Raw genomic sequence first — 6000 nt, 5'->3', positions numbered from 1 at the left:
AGGATATATTCTGATGCTGTGCGATAACATGTCCCTGGCCCCCTGCTCCAACCAAAAGTATCAGCAAAAAAGTGCTATATTTTAAATCTTGGAACATTTTGCGATTGATGTATTTTTAAACAGTTCGTAAACGTTTTCAGAAAACGGCCCTGGGAACGCAAATTCCAGTGCTGTTCTTCCCATGTTTAGGAATATTCGCAACCTGCCTTCTGCCAGTGCAAACTCTTTGGCTATCAAACCCAGTGCTGTCGATTCTGACGGAGTGGATTAACCATCAGTCCCTTTCCCCAGGGAACTCTGGGAATTGTAAGTCTGTGAGGGGGAAGAGGAGAACTTGGAACAACTCTCAGCACCCTTAACAAACAACAACTCCCAGGATCCTTTGGGGGAAGCCACGACTGCTTAAAGTGGTATTGCCGCGCTTCAAAGGCATTGTGTGAATGCAGGCCTAGATGGCTTTTAAAGGTGACTGGACAAATCCAATCTCTTGGAGATGGCGTCTCTCTAAATACCAGTTCCTGAGTCTCACAACTGGGCAGAGGATTGTGTTGTCCTCAGTTTTTGCTTGTGGGCTTCTCAGAGGCACGAAGCTGCATTGGATGTTCATTTGCCCTGACCCAACAGGACTTTTCTAAACTTTGGAAGTAGTTTCAAAGTAGGTTACAGCAGGCTCACGTGACTGCAGGAGATTAGTTAAAGTGGTGTGTGTCCCCATTAAGGAAGGAAGTGGCATATTGTTGCTCAAACGCTAAACTTCCTTGATGTGGAAAACATTAGTATACACTCAAAACCCAGCCAACAGAAAGAGAATATTGGCACGTAAGGAAGGCAGAATAGCAGGCGACCACATCCGCCTGCTCCTGACCGCAGAGCATGCATGTGATCGGAGGAAGCAGATTGTAAAAGGCAAGATTTCTGTCTTGGGTTGCTTACAAACTCCTGTTTTCTCTGCATCCCATTACTGTTTTGGTAAAGTGGAGTTATCTGCAATCCACATCTACCTTGCATCTTGTCTTATCCTTTCTTATGAAATACTACATTTCGATCATAGCTGTCAACTTTTCCCTTTTCTTGCGAGGAATCCTATTCGGAATAAGGGAATTTCCCTTTAAAAAAGGGAAACGTTGACAGCTATGATTTCGATGCTCCCCCCCCCCCCGGTACAATCCCCCCCAAAAACACCCAGCAGCCTGACTGCTTGCATTTGAAGACGGTCATGTTACGCAGCTTCGTTCAACTCGTAGGCACAGTAGGCTTTTCCAGATTTCTTACCAATATTGCAAATTTTAAATAAAAAACAATAGCTCCTAATAAGAGTCAAGTAGTGTGGACAACCCCAGTGTATTACAAATCACGTCCATGCTGGGAGGCGACATATGTATTAACTCATGGGTAGGCAAACTAAGGCATGGGGGCCGGATCCAGCCCAATCACCTTCTAAATCCAGCCTGCAGACGGTCTGGGAATCAGTGTGTTTTTACATGAGTAGAATGTGTGCTTTTTAAAAAAATGCATCTCTGGGTTATTTGTGGGGCATAGGAATTCGTTCATTTTTTTCCTTTCAAAATATAGTACGGCCCACCACAAGGTCTGAGATACGGTGGACCGGCCGTCCGCTGAAAAAGTTTGCTGATCCCTGTTAACTGCTAGCGAAAAAAACGGGAGAATGCCAAGAAACCTTCTAGGTTTAAAGGCTCAACATCTGCATGCAAAAGCACTCCACATCTGCATTTCCAAGTTGCACTATAAAGAGGCTTCCACAATAATGTCGCTTTCTGGTTTGTTTTCCTTTGTTTTTATATTTGAGACAGGTCTCGGTTTCCCAAGAAGTGTTGACCAGCTTCTCTTAGCATTGATTCCATCAGGCTGGCTTGCACAAAACACCACAGCAGCAGCCTGCTTTCACGAGAGCAATGTAGTGTGATAGGAATTTTATTGTCTTAGATATATGGTAATGTTCATAAGTATACCAACCAAGCAGGTACATAGATCAGCACAGGAAGACCAACCTGGAACCATTTTGATCCCTAAACTGAGTAAATGTTTTCTCCGCAAGGTCAAAGTGGGAAACCTCCCCATTGTCTCTTTCCTCACAAATCCTGTCTTAAGGGTATGTCTCTGTTTGAATAGGGTGTGAGCCTGTGACATGGTCCAGGAGCTAAGTATTTATCATTACAAAAAACTGGCCGGGCTCCCTAGGCAATCCAATCAAGTAACCTGCCATACAGGAGATACTGTATTTTTTGCTCTATAAGACTCACTTTTTCCCTCCTAAAAAGTAAGGGGAAATGTGTGTGCGTCTTATGGAGCGAGTGCAGGCTGCGCAGCTATCCTAGAAGCCAGAACAGTAAGAGGGATTGCTGCTTTCACTGTGCAGCAATCCCTCTTGCTGTTCTGGCTTCTGAGATTCAGAATATTTTTTTCCTTGTTTTCCTCCTCCAAAAACTAGGTGCGTCTTGTGGTCTGGTGCGTCTTATAGAGCGAAAAATAACGACAGGAGAAAAACAACATTCAAATTTTTGTTTTAGATCGCCTTTTCTGTGATGTAGGTATGATGTATCTGAGGGGTGGTGGTCTTAGGTTACCCCCCCTCCTGTGATGTATGTATGATGTTTCTGGGGGTGGTCTTGATCTACAGGGTGGCAATTTCAAAAGTCTTTATAAGGCCTTGCACGCCATTTTTCTGGGTTCCTCCTCCTGCGGGTGAGGGGAGCACCCTATTGCAACAGATCAATAAAGATCAAGCTTACTAGCTGCTTTGCTTCTCAATATTCTCTGGTTGGCCTCTGTTATTTTCTCCTACCAATGGGGACCTATGTAAGGACTCTATATGGGCTCTTCGATACCCCATAAGGGATAAGGCCCGGGAGCAGCACGGACTCACACAAAATCACACCCTTCCTCTCCACGAGGAGAGAAATCGCCAGAAGCGACCCCTTTTTTTGGAGACTGTCCAGTTTCTCAGCTGGAGAGTCTCATTGGGTTCCACGAGGCTCCTCCTTGCATGCCAGCTTGTGATAATACCCTCCTATTCGAGGCCTAGGGAAGATGTACAACATTTCCAAGCACATGGAGTCCTCCTGTGGTCAGGAAGAGGCAGCAAATAATAGAACAGATCAGCTGCTGGTTTGGGTATCTTATCTGTAGCTCTGGCCCAATCACCACCAACGGCAAGGGCACAGAATGCAGCCTATAGATAGATTCTTGGAAGCCTGGATTTGCCAATGTTGTGAGAGGGGAGGTATGGAAGAGACTGAAAAGGGGGTGGAAAAGGAGTGGGTGGTGGTATGAATTAATGAGAACAGAATACAGTCATACTTTGGGTTGCAAACACTGCAGGTTGCACGTTTTCGGGCTGCGGTCTGTGCCAAACCCGGAAGTACCGGAACAGGTTAGAAGCACAAAATGGCGTCACGCGCATGCGCAGACGCGGCGCTTCAGCCTGCGAACGCACGTTCGCAACCCAAGGTATGACTGTAGTACAAATATTGAGCACTTATAGAACAAAATTCCAGGGTTCAAAACACTTAGGCACTGCATGGTTTTGCTTTTAGCATTTGTCCTAAAAAACATGGACCCGTGTTACAAATTTATCTGCTTGGCCACTGTACTTGCCAGAATGGGCTCTGCTGAGAGTATTTCCTGCCCCAGATGTCTATTTAGTTTGTACTAGAAATCTGGCCTTTAGTGTTGCGGCTCCAGCCCTCTGGAATGAGATGGCAGTTTTTGTTCAAGGCTATCCCCGAAGTGTGACCCAGTCATTTATGGAATGTTATCTGAACAAATGTTCTGAAATGGTTGCATTGTTTTTATAGTCTCCATCTTTTATTATATTTTATCTGTTGTCAACTTTTGGTACACCACTTCAGTGGCTTCTAGTTACGAAGCAGTTCATAAATCTGTAATAATAATAATAATAATAATAATAATACAGTGGTACCTCAGGTTAAGTACTTAATTCATTCTGGAGGCCCGTACTTAACCTGAAACTGTTCTTAACCTGAAGCACCACTTTAGCTAATGGGGCCTCCTGCTGCCACCACTGCACGATTTCTGTTCTCAACCTGAAGCAAAGTTCTCAACCTGAAGCACTATTTCTGGGTTAGTGGAGTCTGTAACCTGAAGCGTATGTAACCTGAGGTACCACTGTAATAATAATAATAATTTATTATTTCTATCCCACCCATCTGGGTGGGTTTCCCTAGCCACTCTGGGTGGCTCCCAACAGAATTAAAAGCACAATAAAACATCAGACATTAAAAACTTCCCTAAACATTACAAGAACCCTGAGAGACAGATATAATCCCCATGCTTTAAATGGGGCACTGGGGCTGACAGAATAGCTTTCGTTTCTTTCCCCATCAAATAACCAAACCAAACAAAAAAACCCATGCATTATAGATTTTGTTTGGCTGCTATGATTGTGCATGGTAATCAATGCTACCACACAACTGGAAGTATGACATTGTGAGATTCATGTCTCTGGGGGTGGAAGGGTGGGATCCTACTGCATAATGTGTTTTTTTAATGCTTCGTGAGGTCAAGTGGTGCGGGAGGTGACACAAGACTGCTGTTTTTGCTGCAAGGCACTGACAAGGCTTCCCTAATAGTGATTTGATGGCTGAGGTCACACAGCCATTATGCAACATTTTTGTTTACACAAGCCTATGTAGGATGCCGACATGTGTCTAATTCTGGTTTCAAGCTTACCGTTCATTTCAATTATTATTATTTAGGAACGTTTTAAACAGTTGCTTTTAATTGTATGGTATGTCTGTCTCCTCCTGCCGACCTAGCAGTTCGAAAGCACATCAAAGTGCAAGTAGATAAATAGGTACCACTCCGGTGGGAAGGTAAACGGCGTTTCCGTGCGCTGCTCTGGTTCGCAGCCTGGTGTTAGCTGCCCTGAGCCTGGTCTTGGCTGAGGAGAGAAGGGTATAAATAAAATTTATTATTATTATTATTATTATTATTATTATTATTAGTCAAAACAAAGGGGGAAGGAGGGAATGCCGCTGGCAAAGCGGCGCAGCTCCCCCCTTCCCCCAACGGCCCGGGGTAGGCTTGGGAGTCATGGGCAGGTGGCACGCCAAATGTCACCCCCCTCAGCGAAGACACCTGGGGCGGTCCGCCCCCACCGTACCCCCCTACCTCTGCCTCGACCCCAGGGTGCAACGGCACACTGGTTGAAAACCGCCACCTAGGCATTTGATGGCAGAAAGACATTGTTCCTGGCAAAACCTTGAGATCCCTGGCTGGGAAAAGGGTTTTAAAAAATATTTTCAGAATATTTTAGCAGAAACTGAGTGACCTTTGTAGAGAAAAAGATCAAAGGAATGTATACAAAGCAGAAAGAAATGATATTATACAATGTAAACCTGTGTAAAAAAGAATGTTATATCAAACAGTATAATGAGAAGGATGGGAAGTATTGTGCGGATGAGTTCGTTTACTATGTAAATGTCTTTTTTAAAATTTTGATTTCTTTGTTTCTTATCTTTGTTACTTATTTATTTCTTTTTTCTTTATAAATTTTATATAATTTTCTCTTTTTTAAAAACCTGTGAAGAGATAGTACACAATGTTTGTATAGACATGCAAATCTTTTAATCAATAAAGAATTGATAGTGAATAAATTCAGAATGCTTTTTAAAAAGAAAAGTTTTATTATTGATGTGTTTGCCACACTGGGCTCCTTCGGGAGGAAGGGTGTGATATAAATTGAAAAGACGATAGCAATAATAATTCATACTTCGCTTGTATCCCACCAGGCCACTCGCTAGGTGACTTCTTAGTTGGTGGGTATGAAAGAATATCACCCACATCTTGACAGCTGTGTGCTTTCCTGCTTACACAAGCAACCAGCTAGGCGGTGGCCCTGGATAAAGATCCCCCGAAAGAAAGAAACAAACTGTGTGGAAATCCTCCATATAATGATAAGCTTCCTTGTATAATCACAAGATAGTGCTGTGTAAGCTAGGAAGGGCTGATGACCTTTTT

Source organism: Podarcis tiliguerta (genome assembly GCF_965153285.1).
Source record: "Podarcis tiliguerta genome assembly, chromosome: 2".
In the NCBI taxonomy this organism is placed as follows: domain Eukaryota; kingdom Metazoa; phylum Chordata; class Lepidosauria; order Squamata; family Lacertidae; genus Podarcis; species Podarcis tiliguerta.
This window is presented reverse-complemented; position numbering follows the sequence as displayed.